The sequence below is a fragment of the Cotesia typhae genome, unplaced genomic scaffold (genome assembly GCF_013202065.1).
Source record: "Cotesia typhae breed Kobodo isofemale line unplaced genomic scaffold, CoteBio_Ctyphae scaffold_45, whole genome shotgun sequence".
NCBI classification, from domain to species: Eukaryota; Metazoa; Arthropoda; class Insecta; order Hymenoptera; family Braconidae; genus Cotesia; species Cotesia typhae.
This window is the reverse complement of record NW_027423777.1, coordinates 3,233,494-3,258,565: the sequence shown is the minus strand read 5'-3', so window position 1 is coordinate 3,258,565 and position 25,072 is coordinate 3,233,494. Positions and strand designations below refer to the sequence as shown.

The following is a 25,072-nucleotide window of genomic DNA, read 5'->3' as shown; positions in this document are numbered from 1 at the left end:
ATCTGTGGGCTGGAAACAATTGTGTTAAGGATCCCTGAGGAACCTCTGGCGTAAACTTTCTCAACTAAAACTCTTATCAAAATATGTTATTTATTTTGTATATTTATAAAATTGACTAATTTAAATTTGGGATAATGGAAGGGGATATTAATTCTCTTCGATTATATTTCTTTAGTGGAAACAATTAAAGCCCGCAAAGGTTTGACTGAGCTTAAAAATAAGTCGCTATCGCAATTGGCAGTAGTGATTGAAATGTCGATAAACCATTAATTGGTTCTTGACAATTGAAAAGAGGAATTGATACACGGGTAATATAAATTGCTGACAAAGAATCACACTTTATTTATTTATAGTGTATTGACGTTTCGTTGTGTATTCGACAGGGCACATGTCATAATAAAAGTTTGGTTTTTATTTAGGAAATTGATGGTTTACGTTCTTACTTAAGAACTTTTTTTTTTTTTTTTTTTTTTTTTTTTAGAATGACAAAATTTTTAGTTTTGTGAGAAAATGTCACTTCAGCTGTCGAAAAAAATAACCAACATTTATACATTGTCGTTTTTACCAATGCGGTGATTTTTGCATTGAAATCTAAAGGATGAGTGATAAATTGTACTGTTTTCACGTTTTTATGTAAAAAATTGTAAAAAATGCAAGAAAAAAGTCCAAATTTTTGGGGGATTTTCAACAGGTTGTAACTTATACAAAAATTGTCGAACAGCAAAAAAAAAAAAAAGCAAATTGTAGCTCTCAGTGGCTAGTTTTTGGATCTGAGTTTGAAATTTTTTTTTCAAAATTGTTTTCGAGTGATCTTAAGAAAACCACCGAAAAAAAATTGTCGAAATTTTTTTGACTTAACCTTCATATGGACTAGACAGCTTAGTCATTCAGCTTTAATTTGGTTTTTTAAAAATCTCAATACGAGCATTTCTCACTGTGGTATCGGTGTTTGAATGGAAAAAGATCATTTTGTCTTTGATTACCAATATCTCAGCAACCAATGATCGCACAGAAATTTTAAGATTAGTTTTGAAAACTTGAATAAATTCTCTACAAGGATTGGCGATTGATTTTGAAAAAAAAAATTTTTTTTTCAATCATTACATGAATTTGAAAAAGCAACCAAAAATGGGCTTTTTGTGGTTTTTTAGAAAATCAAGCGCCCAATCAAAAATATTGCGGAAATCACTAATGTTAAGTGTGCGTTTTACTGTTTAATATACCGACAAAAACCCTACGAAGTTTCAATTTAATCCAGCCAACTGTTTTTTTTTCCGCTTGATTAAATTTTTGAAAAAATTAAAGGAGCAAAAATTTCGCTCTGAAAATAATGATTTTTATAAAAAATGAAAAAATTTTTTTTTTTTTTTTTTTTTTTTTTTTTTTCATTTTTCTCTTCATTCTGTATTAGTGACTTCATAAATTTGAGAGAAAAAAAAAATTCAAAAATTTTTTTTAAATTGAAAATTTTATTTTTGAGATTTTTCAAAATCTAACGAACGAGTCAAATTTTTACCAAATTCAATGGTCGATAAAATCAATAACGTTCCAACTTTTAAAAATTTTCAATTTCCTTAACGAGAAATTAAAAATAAACAAAAATTATCTCACAGTGTTTTATGGAAGAATAGTTTTAAATTTAATATAAATTACCGTTCATTACTACATCGTCACTTTTTACTAATCGTTGTGTCATCTAGAGTGATTAGAAGATACTTCTAGGAAATGAGTATAATTGGATGTACATAGTCTTATGTATAATATATTAATAATTATAATTACTGTAATAAATACAATTAAGACATAAAATAGATTAGATGAATATTAGCTACAGCGTAATGTCTTTTGTTTTCACATCACGTTTCTCTAAATCATATGATGATATTTATCATCCGAAATGAACCAAAGGGATTATGTCTCCTTATATTTATACTTGTTTCCTCACGTCACCGAAAAAGAGGGAGAGAGAGAGAGAGAGAGAGAGAGAGAGAGAGAGAGAGAGAGAGAGAGAGAGAGAGAGAGAGAGAGAGAGAGAGAGAGAGAGAGAGAGAGAGAGAGAGAGAGAGAGAGAGAGTGAAAGATTTCTGAGAAAACTAAATCTCAGCTTAATTTCGAAAGATCTGTTATATACAATACCAAGCTAGAAAAAGTTTAATAAAACTAGTGGGGAGAAAAAATCTAAAAAATGACGGACAGAAAAAATTTACTTTGAGAAAAATATCTGTCGCAGATGTATGTTAACCCCGTCATCTCATTTCGCCTCTCTGGGACAATGTGATTTGTAAGAAAACCGGAGTAAGGGGAACGGTTTTTATATATAAATAAGAAATCTCCAAATGGTGTTTCGTGAGAAACTTCGAACTATAAATTTGATACTTTGATAAATTTACTATTGTATTATTAGTTTTTTTCTTTCACGTATATGTCATAATTTTTACCTACTGTGGAAAATCCAGTGTTTTTGAGTTATTACGATACAATATCATGATAAAAATTAAGTACGTTGATAAAAAGTGATGATGAAGTACTTATTTTTGACAACTTTTTGGAAATTGTTAATATTTTTTTTTTTTCTCAATGACTGACAAAATTATCATTGGAAGTACAATAAAGTCATTTTAATTAAAATTGCTTTCTTAAAAAGTGACGATATACATAATATTAATAAAAAGTGACGACCCGTATAAAAAAAAAAAAAATTAGAGTAAAAATTTTTTTAGATAGTAGCTAGTATAATCCAGATTACAATGAGTATAATCCAGATATTACGCAGTATAATCTAGATTTTTATAACTACTATCTGAAATTTTTTTCACCACAGATATCACTGAGTATAATCTGGGATGATATCCAGTGTCATCTTATTCTTTTCGTATAGACATTCAAATGTCACACAATAATGGACATTTTAATCCATAAATAATCGAAAATTGTGAAAAAATAGTACATTTTAGTAACTTTGACATGAATTTTAGGTATTTTTTTTTTTAGCATTTTCAAAATACTTCTAAGATAATTTTAGAATCAACGCGTTTTATTTGATTTTTAAACAGTTTAGTTAAAGTTTGGTCCTTAAAACCTTATGTGGAACAATTTTTTAACAATCTTAATACATTTTTTTAACTTTGAGAACAAATTTTAAACACTTGTGAAAAATTTTTTGGATAGTTTTTGAACATTTTTAGGATTATGTTAGAAAAATTTTACAACAAATTAGGAACATTTTTAAACAATTTTGAACGTTTTTTAAATGATTTCAGCAAAGATAATTTTTTATTTATGAACAACTGTAGATTTGTCCCAAAATTAATGGATGAAAAATTTTTTGGAGAATTTAAAAGAATTTTCGGGACACTTTTATTGCTTTTTTTTTTTTTTTTTTCTTCAAAAATTACATTGATAAAAAATGACAATGCATATATTTTTCCCGATTTTTTCTGAAATTATGAATGATTTTTCTGCATTCTTTTCGAAATTTCAGCATTGATGGCACTCAGAAATAATTTTAAGCTAATAATGAAAACAAGAGCAGAATATTTAATAACAAGTGCTTTGATGTAAGTAATAAAAATAATTTTCCAATCTAAAAAAAAGTCATTAAAACAGAGAGCGTGTATTTTAAAAGGAAATGTAAAAAAATGCAAAGTGAATGGAAAAAAAAAATAATTCTGTAAAATCAAAATGATTAAAACCACGAAATCGTTGCCGTGGGAAATGTATATGTAAATATATGTACCGGATTATATTTATATTTAGATTTTAATATATATGTGAATGCGCGTGTTATATTTGCGGGATCTTGTTACGCGGATAAAATACAATATATGCTAATAATTCAATGTCAAGTGAACTCTATTACTTTAGCATAATTGTATTAGTAGGTGAAGGTTCTGATATATTTTATATTGGGTACTTTTTTTAAATAATTTACCAGAGTGAGAAGGTTGTTTAAGTGTTTTTAAAGAAAACAAGATTTTTATTTTGTTCTTTCTTTGTTTTTTTTTTTCTCTCTATTTAATCTTCTCCGATCCCTCTTTTCAACCAGATGCTTTCCGTGTACATTTAATCTACATAAAGTCAACTGATGTTTTTAAACAAGCGGTTTATTCCTAGTGAGAAATAGGTTAGAAATTTTATATCCAAACAGAGGGCGAGTCATTTTTTTACTTTTACAACCGAGTGGTTAAAATGTTCATTTTATTATTGCTTTTTTTTTCGCCTACCGCGAGATATAAAAAATTTTACGGCACTATCAAGTTTGCAAGGTGCTACATCGCAACAAATAATTAATGCAGTCAATGTGTTTCTTATCTCGATATTTTAAGGATAATGAAGATATCCTGTAAAGTTTCGATAAAAAGACCGTAGATCCTTTCAGAAATCGATAAATTATAACAACACTGAAGTTAGCCGTCAGCTGTTTAAAAATTTTTTTAACAAATCAATTACAATAAAAAAGTACTTGAAAAAATTTTTACTTGTAATTTTTATTAATTTTCCTATGTGAAACTTTTTAATAAAATTTTTTTTTTTTTTAATAATTTAATTGCTACAAAATTCTAAAAAAAATTTTAATGTCTGTCAACTTCAGTGTCATAAATTATAGTGTATTGTCACTATTTATCGATACAATGATTTTTGTGCTTTAAAATTGAAAATTATTACTTTTGAAAGAAAAAAAAAAAAAAATACCATACTATAAAATTCTGTATTTTTAATGGAAAATTTCTTTTATTTGAAGCTGCATCTTCATAAATAGTCAGTACAGTGATTAAGGTCTTCAATTTTAATATTTTGAACTCGTGTAAAAAAAATTGTCCCAGAAATGTCCCAGGACATTCAAACATGACAAAATGACGGACATTTTTTTGGAACATCATATAAATAATAGGAAATTTTCAAATGGTGGATTTTAAAAACTTTTTTGTGAATTTTAAGTATTTTTTTTTTAAGATTTTTGGAATACCTAAGATAATTTTAGACTTAACGATTTATTTTAAACAATTTAGTTAAAATTTTATGTCGAACATCTTTTGAAAAACTTGAGAACAAATTTTGGATAATTTTGGAACATTTTTAGAACATTTTTCAATATTTTAAAAAGTGTTAATTTATTTTTGTACAGTTGTAGATTTGTCCCAAAATTAATGAATGGAAAAAATGTTCTATCAATTAATTTTGGGACAAAATAAATTACTTTTCCTAAAATCATTTAAAAAACATTCCAAACTAGTCCTAAAATCATCCCCAAAATTTTCCTAAAAATTTTCCAAAAATTTTCCAAAATTTTTTTAAAATTATCCAAAATTTGTTCTTAAATTGTTCAAAATTGTTTTTCAAATTATTAGAAAAATGTTCCACGTAGAATTTTAAGAATCAAATATTAACTAAATTATTTAAAATAAAACGCGTTAATTCTTAAATTAGAAGTATTCCAAAATCTTAAAAAAGTACTTGAAATTCACGAAAAAGTTCTTCAAATGCACTACATAAAAATTTCCAATTTATGTGAAGTCCCAAAATTGTCCAAAAAATTTCCCTTATTGAATCAAGTTTGGATTTCCACTCTCGAGACATTTTTGGAATAATTTTTTTTTTTACACTTGAAACTAATAAAAATATTCTGCAGGGTTCAAATAACAAAAAAAAAAGCATAGATTTATGTAGTGATTGACTAACTGTAGCGTATCATCATTATCTATCAATGCAGTAAAGTTTTTAATTAAAAAAAATTTCCATTTAACGTATCGTCACTTTTTATCAATGCAGTAATTTTTTTATCGTAAAAAAAAATAATAACTTTTTTTTTGATAAAAAAAAAGCATTGTGTTTTTAGTAAATTTTCAATGAAAAAAGTTTTACATTTACATTTGCTGCTTCGTCATGAATGATCAATGTAATCGATAAAAATTATGATAAAGTGTCTCCATGAATTGTCAATCTTTATCAACACAAAGACTTTTTAGTTGTAAAACGAAAAATCGTGACTTTTTAAACAAAAAAAGATACTTAGCAGTAGTAAGATCACGTTCTTTGTAAATTTTTAATCAAAGCGCGGTTCTGCTTGAATCTAGCATCAATTTAAAATGAATTTCTTCCGATATTGACTTGCGGTATCAAATATTGAAACTTCCATTTACCAGCTAATATTTAATAAATTTCTTCAGCCATTTTTTTTCATATTTAAATTTAAAATCTTGAAGTATATAAAATCCGGTCACTCTTCGCTTCGAATATTGCGACAATTATGAATTATTAATACCGAAATAACTGTTTGAATAAAGATTACTTTTAACAAAACCACCAGAGAAGAAGGGCAAAATATGATTGAGAAAAAAAAATTAAAAAATGACATCTTATTTCATCGGATATTCAAACTCGTACAATTTTTATGAATTTTAAATGAAAAAAGTGCAAATATTTTATTATAAATCGGGAAAATGAGGTCAAGGCTTTAATGAATCTCCGATTCAGATTTTTCTTTTTTTTTTTATAACTATTTAATGATATTTAAACAAATATTAAAAAAAAAAAAATCCGGTATATTTAAATTAATTTTTAATATTTACTTTTAAATATAAATTATTATTTGCCGTACGTGATTGTTTTTTAAAGCAAATTTATTATGAATTATCCATCAGAGTACACTCGGGTTATTCGTAAGGCCATGTGTCATCAACGCATGAACTTTTGGTTTGGTATAATGTCGAAAGTAATTGTCGATTCGATAACGCTATTTTTCAATTTATTCTTTGTCATTTTTTTCATATTGATAAAATAAATCCATTTTATTTCTAAACCTTTTTTGTTGACGTTTTTGGCGACAGAATTTTCGGTTCATTTGATAAGTCGTTTGTTAAATCTCGGGGGATCAAATCACTTGAAAAATAACCACGGTAAGGAATGAATTGAAATCTAAATGGAAATAGAAAGGAAATATTTATTTTACCACAAAAATTTATTTTTCGTAATAAATTTAATTTTTCATATAAAAAACAATTGATCAGACAAAAATTCCATTTTTTAAGACTTTTTATCAGTAAACGCCGAAAAAAAAAATTTCTTGACTTAAGAACAAAATTATTGGCTCAAGAAATCCGTAAAAAACTACTGCATCGTCATTTTCTAACCAACCTATTATAATTTTTACTATTTTTTAAAATTTTTTCGACAAATTGAATCCATATTTTCATTACTTTTTCATGCTAATTGGAATTGACGCATAGCCATCTACCGACAATACTTACGCGGAAAAAAAACGTTGTAAAATTTACAAAATTCTATCCATAAGTCGACTCATGTAATATTTACAGAACTTACTATGCAATTTTTACGTGATAAATTCTGTTATTATAAATCTGTAAACTTAATAAATTTAGTCTGTAATTATAATATAATTAAATGTCTTAAAAATTTTTTTTTTATTTTTAATAAAAATCATTATTTTCAGAGCGAAATTTTTGCTCCTTTAATTTTTTCAAAAATTTAATCAAGCGGAAAAAAAAAAACAGTTGGCTGGATTAAATTGAAACTTTGTAGGGTTTTTGTGGGTATATTGAACAGTAAAACGCACACTTAACATTAGTGGTTTCCGCAATATTTTTTATTAGGCGCTTGATTTTCTAAAAAACCACAAAAAGCCCATTTTTGGTTGCTTTTTCAAATTCATGTAATGATTGAAAAAAAAAATTTTTTTTTTTCAAAAATCAATAGCCAATCCTTGTAGAGAATTTATTCAAGTTTTTAAAACCAACCTTAAAATTTCTGTGCGATCATTGGTTGCTGAGATATTGGTAATCAAAGACAAAATGATCTTTTTCCATTCAAACACCGATATCACAGTGAGAAATGCTCGTATTGAGATTTTTAAAAAACCAAATTAAAGCTGAATAACTAAGCTATCCAGTCCATATGAAGGTTAAGTCAAAAAATTTTTTTCTACGTCCGTAGATTAAAAAAAAAAAACCAAAAAAATTTTGACAATTTTTTTTCGGTGGTTTTTTTAAGATTTCTCGAAAACAATTTTGAAAAAAAAATTTCAAACTCAGATCCAAAAACTAGACACTCAGAGCTACAATTTGCTTTTTTTTTTTTTTTTGCTGAACAACTATTTTTGTATAAGTCACAGCCTGTTGAAAATCCCCCAAAAATTTGGACTTTTTTCTTGCATTTTTTACAATTTTTTACATAAAATCGTGAAAACAAATAAATTTATTTAAAATAAAAAAATGATTTATTAAACTATACCAAAGAATATTAATGGGTATAGTCTGTTACTTTTTTATGAAATAAAAATTACGATATTAAAATAGTAAAAATTCCTTTAATTTTTTTCCCGTGTGTAAAACTAGTTCAAATTTCCATGATTTTTATTGCATTGACTAAAAATTCGCATAAATCACTGCATCGTAATTTTCAAACTTACTTATCCCATGTTTAATAATCTCTCCATCATTTTCCCTCCAATACCATCCGAAATTTCTGTCATATCTCCGAGATAAAGTGCCCGAGTAACGATGCGATGCTAGAGTGGCCTGTAATATAACACACGATCTATATTACGTCCCGATTTCCCAACCCCCTAGTCTCGAAGGTAAAGTGCATCAGAACGCTTAACTAATGAATCCCTGGACACACATGGGACCGCGTTATTACTGTCCTCGCAATGACACCTCACATTATATGTATAATTATAAATTATAAATTACGGCAAAATTTTCCAAAAATAACAGCATTACACCAATATGTATTATTTACTCTTTAATGTACTTTCGTCTTAGTGATAATTATTCACGACTTCAACAGAAAAGTACTCTGAAAAATAACAACAATACAGAAGGACATTCATCTCCATTTTATTGTTGTCATTATTCGGGTATAATGGCCGTAAAAGTGTACTAGTGAAAAGGAGAACATAAAATAAAAATAAGAGATGGAAATTTGAGTATTTTTCGTTGTCTGATGACTCTTGTCGACGCCTCCAGTACTTGACAGTATAACTAAGAGTCAGCCGAGATAAGAAAGAGAGAGTGAGAGAGTTTAACTTTTCGAAAAGTTATTTTATCTTGCGAGACAAGGATATCTCCTAATGAACTTGAAGCTTCAACTTTAAGATAAGACCTAAATCCCCTCGACCCCAGTTGAGCTCATCTGATGAGTCAGAAGAGAGAGAGAGAGAGAGAGAGCGAGAATTTAATGTACTGTACTGTATTATAACCCGTTGCGTGAACTTTATATCGGTCTGACCCGATAAAGTTGACAATCCTTCGATCACTAAATATAATGCTTGTGTTTAGTTGAACTCTACTAAAAACAGTAAAAAGAAAGGTTAAAAGTCGCTTCGATGATTTTTATCGCTGTTTTGTATTTTAGAGGATTGTACTCTGGTAATTGGATTTTAAAAACTCATCGGTTAGTTCATTGCGAAGCGTGGGTATGGAAAGTACTGCTACATCTGTAATGTTCCGTGGAAACACGCGCTGGTGAAGAGCTGATTTATTAATAAGTGCAGAACAGTCGGTGTTGGGTTATGCAAATTGGAAAAAGAGTTGTGTTGCTGTTTTGGTTTGTGGGTTTCTTCGGCGAGATGGGAGAATTGCAACTTGTATTTATGTTTATTCATGTGAATCTCGGGAGAGAGGTAGACAGGTTGTTTTTACTAGATTTCATAGAAATCTAACTATTGCATTGGTCCTCATGACGGAACTTTTGAAAAATTTTGCTATATTTCGACTATACTCGTCGAGCTGAGTCGGAAAATGCATATGGTTCAAAAGTTTATATATATATATATATATATATATATATATATATATATATATATATATATATATATCAGATATAACGCGGCTTGTCACGACTTTAGATTTTTACATTCATTTTCATGAAATCTACTTCCATTTCGGCTGCCGAATGGCCTTTTTTTGTATATTATTAAGTTATTTTTTTATGTAATGAAGAAATTTAGAACGAGAAAATAGTAATAACAAGAATGTTGATATTCATCATGCTACTGGTATAATAAACATTTTAAATCATCATGATAGTAATTAATCGATTTTATTGATATTTATCATGATCGTAATATCAATATTTATCACGGTCATGATAGTGATACTCATCATGACCATGATCATGATATTCATCATTATCACCGTCATGATGATATTTATCATGATAATGGCTATTATTTCTTATAATAATAATATTGATATTCGTCATGATAATAATCTTGGCATTCATAACGATGTTGGTATTTATTAAAGATATTAATTTTCACCATAATGATATTGATATTTATCATGATAATAATTGTCGTAGATATTAATATCATAAATCATAATACATATTGACACTCATCATGATCATGATTATTGATATTCATCATGATAATGATTTTGATATTAATCATCATAAATCATAGTAGATATAATGACATCCATCATGATAATAATATTAATATTAATCTTGATCATAATAAAGATAATGTTATTATCGGTGATAATTACGAATTATTTTAAAACAAATTTGATAATAAATAAAAGCAGTGACATGATTGATACCCATAAATATCACTAAACGCAAAGTGAATCAGAGGAATCATGTCCATGAAGCAAGTAGTGATATCAACGGGCGTATCATCAGTAGAAAATGCCAATATCAGTACGGCAAGTAGATACGGTCAATTCAAGACAGACCGAATTCAATATTCAACAGCCGGAGTAGTATACCAGTAGATCGTTCTGAACATGGTCAGACATCCGCCTTTCGACATATATATATATATATATATATATATATATATATGTGTGTATCTGGCATTGATTATGTGTAAACAGCTAATATGATTAATGGTAGGGTAAAATCAAGCTTATTGGAAGGGTCAGTTAATTGGCTTTGCTACGTTTAACAATTACCCCACAATAGATTTTTTTAGTTGACTTGCTCCTCAGCGGAACGTTTAATTTTATTTTTCAAATTAAAAACTCCGACAGTGTTACACCAAATTGAATCATCAGCGAAATTATCGACCTTTAAAGGCTTTAATTGCACACTCAGTAATTAAATCCAGTCGTGAGTTTTTAACTTCCCGACGGATATATTTATTTGTAAATAGTTATTTTATATTTATCCGGGTGTTAAATAAATATTCTACTGCTACAATGAAGCTTCAGATCCTCAATAATAAACCAATTATCAGAGAAAATAATTCTACTGGGATTTTTTTTTTTTTTTTTTTTTTTTTTTAACAATACTTTGTAACATTTATAAATAATATCCCGGATTTTTTTTTATTTTTATCATGGCAAAATTTAATAGACTAAAGTTAAGCGGAGTGGAGAAAAATTATCTTCATCTCTGGTGAACTTTTGTGGGAGTTAATTTAGCGCATTGATTAAAAGTTTATCGGGATTCGCAATCCATACATTATATACATTTCTATTAAAATATTGGGATTGGATAGCTATCTGTGAAATATCTCTATCAGTCAATAAATATATGATCTATTTCGGACTTGATAGCTTACATTTTGGTTTTCCGAACTATTGATATATTTACATTTAATTCAAACACAAACATACTTATTGATACTACATAAGTACGATATTCTGTGTAAATTGATGTTGCGTTGTAATAATAATAATAATAATAAAATTTCAATTATGCAGGTTTGTAGGACATGAGATTCCCTTTGAAATAAATACCCACCTCTAAATTATCTTAAAAATATCGAACCATGAAAAACCGCGTAATTTAAAAAAAATTAAAAATAAAATTATATAAATTTTTTTTTATTTATTTTTTGATGGTATTAATAAAAAGTACTTTGAGATACATTTTTAACTCTTAGTTACTCGCACTATACGACGATTCCCCGCACAACACTACTCAAACTAATAAAGTTGTGAATATGAGTGAGACACTAAAAAAAGCGCGAGTAATGGAAGGTAATAGTAAAAATAATTACAACAATTATTATTAATTTAAAAAAAGAGGTGTTCTATGTAAAATGGGAAAATGACTAAAATTTTAAAATTTCTCTAATTTAGTCCTAATTTATTATAAAAAATTTACATTTTACTAATTTGAAAAGAAAATTTTTCTTAATCAATAAAAAAATCAATTTTTCTCTCCTAGTAACTTTTCAGCCGTACTGACTTATATCCAGGTCAAATGTTGTTTTAATAGTCTTAAGAACAAATTCATTTTATGTTTGTTATTAACTAACATATTTATTACTATAGTTTTAAGAACAGATAAGGTACCAGCAGGTAATAAGGCCTAAGTGACAGAAGATTCCTATCAAATTTGGAGTCTATTGGAGCTGTAGTTAAAAAATTGGAATTTTTCATTGTTAACGCCCCCGCAAACCCCTTTGAGGGAGGAATTTCTTAAAATCCGTTCTTAACTGACCTCTACATAGCAAAAGTAATTATCCTACAAAATTTGAAGTCTCTACGCCTTATAGTTCCAGAGATATCGTGATGAGTCACTATAATATACCTAAAAATCTCTTATATATGTGAGGTACCCGCGGGTAATAAGGCCTAAGTGATAGAAATGCTATTTAAAATAACTGATTCCGGCAAAAAGACTTTTCTAGTAGAAGCGTCTAGCATAGAAATGTCGCTACAAGTTTAATACAGAGTCCCGATACAACGTTCCGAAGTCTTCTATATTTCATCATCCTAAATATGCTAAATAAAGTAGCGCAGAACAATTCCTAAAAAACGATTTGATTAAATGGTAAACATAAACATTTTTTATAATTTTATATTTAATAATTTATATATAAAATCATTGTTTATAATTTTTATCAACATTTTAAAAAGTATTGTTGCTCAATTTAACTAATGATTGATCTCTAATACCAATTTTATCAACTATAGTATAACTATTTCCAGTATGTATAACCCTTAGGCCTTATTACCCTACCGTAGTAGTAATAGTAAAATAAGGCCTATTTGCAAGGTTTTTCAAAAAATTTAATTTTGTGTTTGTTTATGGTGAAAATTACCACTACTCCATTATATTTTGTGGCTAATGTATTAATTTAAAAATTACTGATACATTCCAATATTTTCGATTTTTTTCAAAATCTCCTTTAGCTAGGCCTTATTATCCGCCAGTACCTTGAAAATAAAAGTATATACTTTTTTTTTAATTTTATTTTTTGATAGTATCAATAAGAAGTACTTTGAAATAAATTTTTAATAGTAATAATAATTTCAACAATTATTATAAATTAAAAAAAAAGGTAGTAAGAATTTTAGACTTTACTTTTAAAATTCTCGCTCAACGGTTAAAGGTTCGGTAAAATTAATAACTGTTTTTTTTTTTTTTTTTTTTTTTTTTTTTTTTTTTTTTTAGAAGATTAAATTTTCTATAAAAAAGTCTCATAATTTTTTTGTATCTTCAATAATTTATCCACATCTCTTAAACTTTTAAAAACAATGGATAAGTTCTATAACTTTTGTTTTCATTTTAAATTAAAATTTTGATGAAAGGAAGCGAGATAGAGCAAAATTAAAAGGAACCTTTTTTGTAGAAAATAAAATTTTCTATAAAGAAAAGGTCAGATGTGATTTTTTTGTATTTTAAATATTTGACCCAGAATTTTAAATTAAAATTTGAGCATTCAAAATTTTAATAAATAAACTAGTTTTTCATTTATTGATAATAATTTTTTAAAATATAATAATAATACATTAAAATTATGGTTGAAAAAATCATCATAATTATAATCATTAATTAAACTGATAAATAGATCTTGATAAAGATTAAAAAGCAAAAATCATAATAAATGAATTATTAAGAAAGATAAAACGAAAACGATGATAATTCATTGGTGGAATAAAATGAATGGAATGCTCGTGCAGTAGCAATTAAAAATTTCTTTCGACTCTTATGGTCACAACTTGTGAGCGGGAATTATGGATGATAGCAATAATTGGTCGTTAGCTTTTAAAAAATTTTAATTACGCGACTACCAACGCCAGACAAACTAACTTTCGGTACGTGTCTGTTTTTAAAATTCAATTTAACTAAAAACTAAATAACTAGATAACCACAAACTCTCCCTCTACTTGCCCTATCCACTTTAGTTTTTTCATTTTATTAATTACATACAATTACAATCACCATTAATAGACGGTTTAATTGGTTAATTACCTTTTACCTTTATTTGACGCTTCATTTAGTTTACATTGCATTGACAACCAATTACTGTTTGCAGTATTATTAATAAATTAATTTTTTCTTTCATTAAATTTTTTTTTTTAATAATATTATTATTATTATTTACAAAATTATTATTAATAAACGGAAAATTAGTTTATTAAATTTTTAAATATTTAAATGTCAATTCAAAATTCTGCGTCGAATTTTGAAAAGACAAAAAAATTAAATCTAATTTTTTTTTATAAAAAATTTTATTTTTTACAAAAAAATTTCATATAGAAAATTTTATTTTTTCCAAAAAAAAGGTTCCTATTGATTTTGCTCTATCTCGCTTCCATTTTATCAAAATTTGAATTTAAAAAAAAAATTAAGTTACAAAATTTATCCGTTGCTTTCAAAAGTTTAAATCGCTAAATGTGGCTAAAGTATTGAAGATACAAAAAAATCATAAAAGACTTTTTTTATAGAAAATTAAATTTCCTAAAAAAAAGTCTCTGTCAATTTTATCGTATCTCTAACCATAGAGCGAGAATTTTGAAAGTAAAGTCTAAAATTCTTACTATCTTATTTAACTACTTTTTTTTTTTTTTAATTAATAATAATTATTGCTGTAATTATTATTACTATAAAAAATTTATCTCAAAGTACTTCTTATTGATATGAACAAAAAATATATTTAAAAAAATGTATGTAATTTTTTTTTCAACTTTTTTTTAATTCCGCAGTTTTTCGCGGGTATTCGTGATTATTTATTTTCAAGATAAAATAACCATGTAGGTATTCATTTCACATCAAACTTGATAACGAAAATTCTACTCAACATTATTATTGTTATTATTTCTATTTAAAACAAAATTAATCATCAAATAGCTTAATTTCCATTAAAACTCTAATTACATTCCAAATAATATAATATCGATTGATCGTTTTAATCAACTAAAATTCTATAAATTTACGCCCTAATTCCAACAAGCATTTCGAACTTATCAACCTCTCAATATCCCCCTGTACATGTATGTAATTATTAAAATAAGTACTTTTAATTATCATAAATTTTTATCTTAATTAAATTTAAAAAAAAAAAAAACAAAAAATTCCCTACAACAAAATTGATTAATTTTCAAACATTTTCCACAAAAAATAAAATTTTTTTTTTAAATATTAAAACACCTAAAAAATCTAGTATAATTTAATTACCTTGTGAAAATAATTCTCGAAATTAAAACTGTCATATGATAATAATAGAGGCAGCGCGAATTAACCATACACTTGTTGACACGTGGGACAGAAAAAATTTGTCCAAGTGGTCAAAAGTCATTTTCCATAAATTTAAAAAATTCACTCATAATTTAACAAAATTAAAATCTTTTTTTTTTTTTAATCAAAAAAATTTTTTCACAGCCACGCATATTTTTAAAATAAAAAAAAATTCACTTAAATTGTTTATAAAAAAAAAAAAAAATTTCAAATTTTCCCGCGAAATTTTGGAGGTAAAATTTTATAAAAAATTTGAACAAACGTGAAGAAGAAATAAAATTTTAGATGAAGCTGCTGAGAGAGAACCGCGAGACCGGAGAATCGTGTGAGAACTGGATCCAAAATTTGACGGCGGTGAAAGAGTGGTGGCAGCTCCAGTCGGTTGACGGGTAGTGCCATTGCGCCTGAGTCCGAGTCTGAGAGCGAGAGTGAGAGAGAGACCCAGTAAAACGCGGGATATATCATATTATATTATACGACGAGGGAGAAAACAAGAGGAGAAAGAGGAGAGATGAGAATGGATCGAGGAAGATGGATAAATTTCCATGCTATATATATATATATATATATATATATATATATATATATATATATATATATATATATATATATATATATATATATACGTATATATTAGGAGATAAACCAACGCGTGTTTCGATAAACGCGCATGCGTGTCCAGGGGGTGTTGGCTTTTCCATTTTCCATTTCCTTGTTCGCTCCTCACTTGCTTTTTGATAACGTACTTGCTTGTTTATTTATGTTTGTATTTATTTGCAATATACTACGGCGAATATTGTTATTGTTATTTACATTAGGCGATATTTAATAGGAGATCCTTGCCTCTTTTGTTGGCCCCGAAAACCTGAGAAGCTATCGCCGTAACCAGCGACGTTATTATATTATTGTATTATTATATTGAGATAATTACATCCTCGAGCTCTTAATTATCTAGTTACTCTATTATTCCCATTTACGGGGAGTTTATTCTGTCAGAAATGTTATCTTTTATTTTTTTCTAATTTTTTGTACTCATTCTTATGGGAAAAATAAAACTTACTTGAGCTGAGAAAAATTTTCGCAAAACATTCATAAAAAAATTTTAATTATATAGCCATATATTCATAATATGCCATATATATGGTAAATTTTTATTATGATTAAACATGATCAGTTTTAATGAAAGAATAATTTTTTACATATGGCCATACATTTATAATTTCATTTTTCTTTTAATTTGTCATATATATGGCATTATATGGCAAAAATTTTAATTTGTCAAATATGGCATTATATGGCAAATTTTTAATATAATAATATATCGCAATTTTTATGCATGGCAAATTGTCTTATAAAAAAATTTTTGTCTAAAATTAATCTACAATTTAAGAGAAAAAATTTTTTTATGAGGTTGTTAAATTTATCAATGAAATAAAAAATTGATTTAACTGGTACTGTTGATATAAATTCATTTAACAGAACTTTATCTATTTTATTACTTAAAACTTTGTATGTTTTTCCACCGAATAATTTAATTTAGCTATAAAAATATTAGGGTTTATTTTTGTATGGAGATTTCCAGTCGTTTTGTGGTTTCCGATAGTTACGATAAATTTCCAGTCTTTCGTATTTACTAGATCACCCAAGTGTGAGTATATGTGAGCAAATGTTAGTGCTTGTAAACTTTGTTCCCATGTCCCATTTCAGTCAGGTTGAGCTTTTGTGTGCGTCTAATGCTCCGCATCTGCTTTGTTTGAAGCTCATAAACACACGTTGAAAACTTTTTGCGCTTTATAAATAAATTTGTACATTTTATTTTCTTAATAAATAAATTTTATTTTATTCGAAAAAACTTCACTGGGTTTTAAGCTCAAGCTCGTGTTCATACTTTTTTATTTGAGTTAAATTTTAAAGATAAAATCAATTGACTGTTGAAATAACATTTTTCTTTACAAATTTCAACGAATCTAGCACTTTTTGACTTACCGAAGTTTCTTGTTTAAAATTTTTTTTTAAGAATTTCTTACCAAGCAGTGGTGATATTCATCATGATATCGATATTTGCCATGATAGTTTAATTGATATTCACAACGATGATGTTGAGATTCATCATGATATTTTTTGGATAATTAAAATTATGATGATAATGATATTCATCATTATTTATATTATATTTATACCCTCTTCAATAATATTGATATTCATTACAATATTGGTGATATTAATAATAACCATATTAATATTCATGAGACAAATACCCATCTAATTAATTAAAACTAAAATTTAATATTACATTTTTAATAATAAAAAACTTTGAAATAAATTAATCAAGTTATAAGCCCGGTTTATGAACTTTTATTACATTTTACTTACTAAGGACGTGATTTTTCCCATCGATAATCAAAGAATCCACTTGATTAAAAAAAAAAAAAAAAAAAAAAAATACTACCTTAACATTCCGGCCTAGCGTATCAATAAAAAGACGGTCTAATTTATCCTCAAATAAAAAAGCGTTAGGCCCATAAAGATGAAGATTAATAGTAATTCTGGATTCCTCTGGATAGGACTAGAGCTTCAGCAAACTATCCACTCAATAAATTTATTTCTCAAAAGAGTTAATTAAAAGGAACAGAATTGAATGGATCGATCAGGAGCGTTCTCGACGTCGACAATTACATTTTCCGTCGCTTTTTAGTTTTATTGACGACGGGCGCTACCCTCTGCAGACACAAGTTAAATAAACAAAAAATAAAACAGAACAAGACAATTCAGTACTGTAGAAAAAGTCTGCTCGAATTTAAGAGGCTACAGGGTATAGTGTCTATACACTCCAGCTTCCGTGCCACCAACTTTATTCCCACGCGGATCAGATCACACTTTTTCACTCTGAACCCCGCAACGAATCCGAGAAACAGAAAAACCTACGAAATAAAATTAAGTTCCAGGATGATTAGTTTGGGCCAGGTCGCGATCCCGAGGGGAGTCCTTGATCCATCTGCAAGTTGAAGTACAACTTGGCCGAGTTTTTGTGGACTATCACCTCGCGGTCATTTTTATGCTCCAAAAACTCGTCGCTCGATGAGAAGGAAATTTCACTGAAGGTTGGAGTGCGTAATTGTAGTAAAGAATCTAAATTCAGAGACCTGTACAACAATATTCTTTCATCTTCATAATTTTCTTCCGGTGGAAAAATTTCCCGGTCGATTATTTGCTTGGTCATCTGTTGAAAAAAAAATTTTTGTTAGTCACTGAATATTAAAATGATGAATATCAATGTCACGTATAATATGACAAATATCATGAATATCAAAATCAACAATAAAATAATGAATATCGACATTAACAATATTATGATGAATATCGAATTTTTCATCATGTTGAATATCAATATCATTGAGAACATAATGAATATCAATATCACCAATAACATGATGAATATTAATATCATCAATAACATGATGAATATTAAAATTATCATCATGAAAAATATCATTGTCATCGACATGATGGATACCAAATTTTTCATCATGGTAAATATCAATATCACCAATAACATGATGAATATGAATATCATCAGCATGATATATATTAATATTAATTTTCCAAAAAATTTTAATTTAATAACCTGTTCATTGATTTTTTTCCATCGCTTGCAAAGCGAATGATAAATAGCAATATCTTTCTTGAGCTTTCTAAAAACATCCTCAAGTTCTTTTTTCTTTCTCGACAAGTCATTTTCATTCTATATTAAAAAAAAAAAAAAATTGATTATTCCATGAAATTAATTTACGAAGAAAAAAGTTAGAGACTGGTGACACGAAGTACTTGTTAGTTTTAATTTACTAAAATTTTCTACCGATGAAAAACATGACAGATGAAAGTTTTAATCTCAAAAAAAAAAAAAAAAAAAAAAAAAAATCGAACTATCGAACTGAAAAAATAAAAAATGAATACGAAGAAGAGTAAATTATTAAAGAAAAAAAAAAAAAATTTACTTTGACTTGTAGAAAGTTTTCTTTCCTCAGCCGGAGTTCTTCTGGTGGGCGAGTAACTCCAATCGGGCGGGTGATTTTCTTTGATGTTTCCATAACGTCTCTCGGTTCACTGTAATCTTTTTCTTCGGCCGTGTCATTTGTTAAGTGACGTCGTTGTGGTTTATCGATTATCCCCTTCGGAGTCTCATTTAACGGCAACTCGAACAACGCTCTTTGTACAAGCCTCATTGATATTTTATTATCACTTTTCATTTCCCTCTGCTTTAATACTCTCAATGATTTATTGGGGTTCGGTCTTCGCGATCGTGAGCTTTCAACAACTGAAAATCGATTGAATTATTAATTTTTATAATAATCTTTCAAAGTTCTGTATCTTAATGGTGTCATTTTAATACGTCGTATCGTCATGATAAAAATCATAATTAACAATATCATATCACTGGCATGATGAATATCAATATCAATATCATCATAAATACCAATATCATGATGAATATCAATGTCTCTATCATGATGAATGATAACATCATTACTATGAAAAATACAATTACCTACATTCATTATTATAATGAATATAAATGTCATCAGCACAAAGAATATCAATGTCATTATTAATTTAAAAAAAAAAGGAAAAAAAAAATACAGTTAAACTTGTCAAATCTCCAGAACAGAAAAACTGTTTCTCCCATTACTTCTTAAATAAGAACATCCTTTATCAAAAGAAGTCGACAAAGGAATTGACTGAAAAAAAAATTCCCGATAGATCAGACACAGATCATAAAAACGTATAACTCGAGCATCGATTCTCTTGTAACCGAGAGTATATATCTCTAGTAAAAGTGTATAATGACAATAGTTATCCTCCTCCAACGAATTTTCGTTTCCCCAATTTCTTCAGTGTCATTAACACGATCCTTCATCCCCTTGTTCGAGCAATGTTGAAAGCCGCTCAAAGGTTCATTCAAGTGGGATAAAGGTTTTGACGGTATTAGACCATTCAAGGTGTTTATTACGTGACTTTGACAATAGATATGCTTTCGGTTTTTCAATCAATAACGTTAGAATTCAAATTAAATTTAATTAAATTTTAATTTACCTCTTTTCCATCTGGGAACTTCTCGTCCCGACAATTTTGCTCCGGATCCTTTGCCCTGTTATTCCCCCGTCAGACCAATCAATTATTGAAGTAAGTAGTTGTCTTAATCATTACTTATAATTGTATTTATAATATAATATAATTTAATCATTAATACCTGCAAGATATGTTTGTTGCCTTGATTAAACGCCTCTTCTAATTTAGTTTGACGAGTAAAAAACTCAATTGCGTCAACAATTGACATAACTACTTCTAGACTTTTTTTAATCGCAGCTTGCCACCATAATGCCTTTCCGAGTACATCGATAAGCCATTTTATCCAACCGCCTACTTTTCTTGATGAGACCCCTAACCAACGTTTCATTCTTAATTGGACTTCGCTGTTGATTAATACAAATTATTTTTTTTTTTTTTCACTTTAACGAAAATTTATAATTACAATAAATCTGTTGACATTGATAATGATATTCATCATGGTAATGATATTCATCACCAATCATTGTACTAATATTCATCATACAAATGATATTTATCAAGTAACATAATGTTGATATTTATCATGATAGTGATAATCATCATACAAATGATATTCATCATGATAGTGATATTTATCATGGCACTGATATTCATCATGCAAATGATATTTATCATGAATCATTTTGGTAATATCCATCACGTATCATGATGTTGATATTCATCATGAATCGTGACATTAATCTTAATTATGAATCATAAAATTGTCATTGATTATAAATCATGCTAATGATATTCACCATGATCTTGATATTGTCCATCATTACGATGCTAATAATTTTCTAACCAATATTCTACTGTGAATAAGAATATTTATTTATATTATTATACGACTTATAACACACTAAAATTTGTAGTTTTCAAGAAAAAAATGAAAGTTTAGGCTTAACATGATTTACGATAATTTTTTTGAACATTATTGATATATGTATACATATATGTTATGATAAAAAAATATAATAAATAATAATGAATAAGCCTTGTATCAATCTTACGCAAAAAAGGTAGCGTAAAAATTTTTATCAGATTTAACACGGCGATATCTGATTGCCGGTGAATCCTCACGTCTTTTCGATAAATCCCTTAGCCGTACATGTGCCTAGCGAATCTTGTTATCACGACGTGACTTATAAATATGTGCGTCATGCAAGATTAAATGTAACTAGCTCTGAATATGAAAAAATTATTTTTTATTTTTAGATGCTGCGAGTGAGTTATTATTTTTTTGTCCAATGTCAAATTTATTTATGATGACTGGAATTTTTATTATTGAGAGATATAAATAAGCACTTGATGTCACAAACCAAAAGATCTTGAGTGAGACATCTTGATTAATTTAACAGATTTATCAAAAAATATTATTACTCATATACTGAATTTAAAATAACTTTTATTATATTTTTTATTTTTAGTCGAAGGAAAAACTTAAATAATTTTTGACAGTTTTCGCGTGAAATATTCTGGTAGTGAACAAACATTTACATTGTTTAGAATGGATGTTAACTCATTGTATCATAATGTCTACATTATGCATAACACGTTAATGTGCACACATATACACATTGTATATCAATACATTGTACTCACGCGTTAGGTTGCATCCCAGAGTGTATTCCAAGTTGTTCCAATGATGGCCTTGGGACGAAATCCACTGGCATCTCATTTTCTGAGCCTTTGTTAATGCTTCCTCTGCTGTCATTATTTGTCTCTGGTCTCTACAAACGAAATAACTCTAATGTACTTTCATCGCTCCGACACTCAAGGAAACATTTTACTCTAATTACTTTTCTTTTTACTCTAATTTGTTTAGTTTTAATATAAAATAATTATTTTTTTGTTTCTAACTTAAATTAAAAATAATAATGATAGTAGTAATGTTATTGATGATGATATTCATCATGATCTTGATGATATTAATATCACTATAATTAAGAATGATGTTATTCATAATACTGATGATATTAATAACGGTAATATTGACTTTGATAAAAACATTCGTAATGATATAAATATTATTGATAGTATTTATCATGACATTAATGATATTGATATTCATCATGCTCGTTATGTTGATATTCACGATGTTCGAAAAAATGATATTCATCATGATATTGATAACGATATTCATCCTGATACTGATTTTACTTTTAACATTATTGATGACATTGATCTCGTTGATATTGATATTCATCATGCTCGCGATATTCATCGTGCTTGTAAAAATTATATTCATCATGATACTGAGAATAATATTTATCATGTTATTGATAATTATGTTCATAATGATACCGGTAATATTAGCATTATCGATTTTAATATTGATATCCATCATGATATTCACATAATTGATAATGATAATTACGATGCTAGCATTCTTGATGATATTCATTAGAAAACTCATCGTATTGATAATTTTATCAATCTTTTTAATGATAGATCTCCATATCGATATTCATCATTATATTGATGATATTGACAACGATATTCATCATGATACTGATTAAACTTTCAATATCGTTTATGACAACGATCTCGTCGATATTGATATTCATAAGGCTCACAATGATGATATTCATCATGATACTGATATTGATATTCATCATATTCTTGATAATGATGTTCATCATGATGCCGGTAATATTAATATTGATTTATATCATGATATTTACATTATTGATAATGATAATTATGATTATGATGTTAGAATTCTTGATGATATTCATCAGAAAACTTACATCATATTATCATATTAATAATGTTATTAATATTTTTAATTGTAGATATTGATATTCACCATGATATTGATGATATTGTTAATGACATTGATATTCATCATAATGTTAATATCAATATTCGCGACAATAATACTAATTAAAAAACTAACAAAATAAAATAAAAAATAGTAAATTAAGTTTAACGGATATTCAGTGTATGTTATCTATAAATAAAGTTCGAACGAGAGTTAAAATAACTTGTCAGTGCTGTACATCCGGCTTACGATTACCCGCATACTCGAGAATGTATAAGATTGTGTTATATATAGATATACCACTACTCTCAAAGTAGACCAAACAGGGCTCGATACAAGTCGAATAAATAAAAAACAAAAACATATAAAAATTCGTTACTTTATTTTGTTTGGTAGATGTCATCAAATAAGTGGAAAGAGAATCCTTTGATCAGACATTTGTATCACGTATCATGCGCGTATCTGATAAATAAAACCCGAACGAATATAAAGAGTATAAGGATAAGTATGTGAAGAAATAATAATAAGGGAGGAAAGGGTTGAATAAATATTTATGAATGCAGCTGTGAAAGAGCTATACCGTTTTATTGCAGTACTTTTTCCCCTTAAATATTATATTGCTTTGTTTCTTCTTTTCGCAAGTTAACTTTACTTCACTTTTCCGCTGAGATAAACGGACAATGACATTGTTCGACGAATAAATCCACGCGTTTCTTGGCGACCTTTTATCTTTTATGCTCTCTAGTCTTCAAAATAACGTTATTTTATGCTATTACCTTTTTTTTTTAAATATTATTATTGTTCTAATGCACCGACGTAACCTCGAATATTTCGTAAACTTTTTATTTTTACTTCAATAAAAACTTTTTATATTTAAATTATTTACTCAGTTAAAATTTCAAGGAAAAATTACAGAAAAAATTTCAAGGATTACTTTTTGAAAAATACAAAAGAAAAATATTTTTTTAATCCGTCAATTTAACAAAATATCAATTTACTTGTTCCTCTCTCTGTCTCTTTTTCTCTCTCGGTTCAAAAGCCTAAAAATAATCTAAAACTGAGAATTCTTAAACCACACGACATTTATAAATCATGCCCGTGGGCGGATTTCTCAAAACTCGTGACCGTATCCTCAAAATAACCCCCAAATTTAAATATTATTTCCTTCTTCTATTATATTTGTATTTATTCACCCTTTTATTAAATTTTTATCAATTATTAATTATGCTCAAACAAAAGACTTCTAAAATTAAATTTTAGTAAAAAAATTTTGATAAAAAAATTTCTTAAATTTTGATAAAAATTTTTTTTTAATTTTTATAAAAGATTTTTTTTTTTTTGATAATTTTTCCGTATTTTTGATATTTAAACCAGAATTTTGATTTTGAATTTTGAATTTGAGATACATAATTTGATCAAATATTTTAATAAAATAATTTTGGAATAAAATTTTGGAGAAATGACCAGAGATACTAAAAAATTGAAGAGTCTTTTTTACAAAAAATTAAACTTCCTCCAAAAAAGGTTTCTTATAATTTTTCCATATCTCAAAAACTCAACCCCAAAATTACTTTCAAAGTTTAACACTATAATAATAATTATTATTACTACAATTTGTGTATAAAAAACTTTTAATTGATAATAATAATAGCCGAGTATGCAAGCTCGTCATCTCAAAAGAAGAAGAAGATAAAACGAGCTTACGTCCGCAAAGAAGGTAACGAGACGCAAGAGGCGGCCGCCAGAAATAACCAATAAGAC

At 27.2% G+C, this 25,072-nt stretch overlaps 1 protein-coding gene and 1 long non-coding RNA gene across 2 annotated transcripts in view; one reads left to right on the top strand and one right to left on the bottom strand.

The window, feature by feature from the left end:
- The window catches only part of 5-ht1 (serotonin receptor), a 42,816-nt gene extending 27,210 nt beyond the window's left edge, over window positions 1–15,606 (bottom strand). The window contains exon 1 of the mRNA XM_074257714.1: window positions 15,379–15,606. The gene's annotated coding sequence lies outside the window, so the exon portion shown is untranslated. The remainder of the gene's footprint in view (window positions 1–15,378) is intronic.
- Window positions 1–25,056, top strand: part of LOC141536916 (uncharacterized) — a 121,652-nt gene extending 96,596 nt beyond the window's left edge. The window contains exon 7 of the long non-coding RNA XR_012480818.1: window positions 24,963–25,056. This is a non-coding gene — a long non-coding RNA (uncharacterized LOC141536916). The remainder of the gene's footprint in view (window positions 1–24,962) is intronic.
- The last annotated feature ends 16 nt before the right edge of the window (window positions 25,057–25,072 follow it).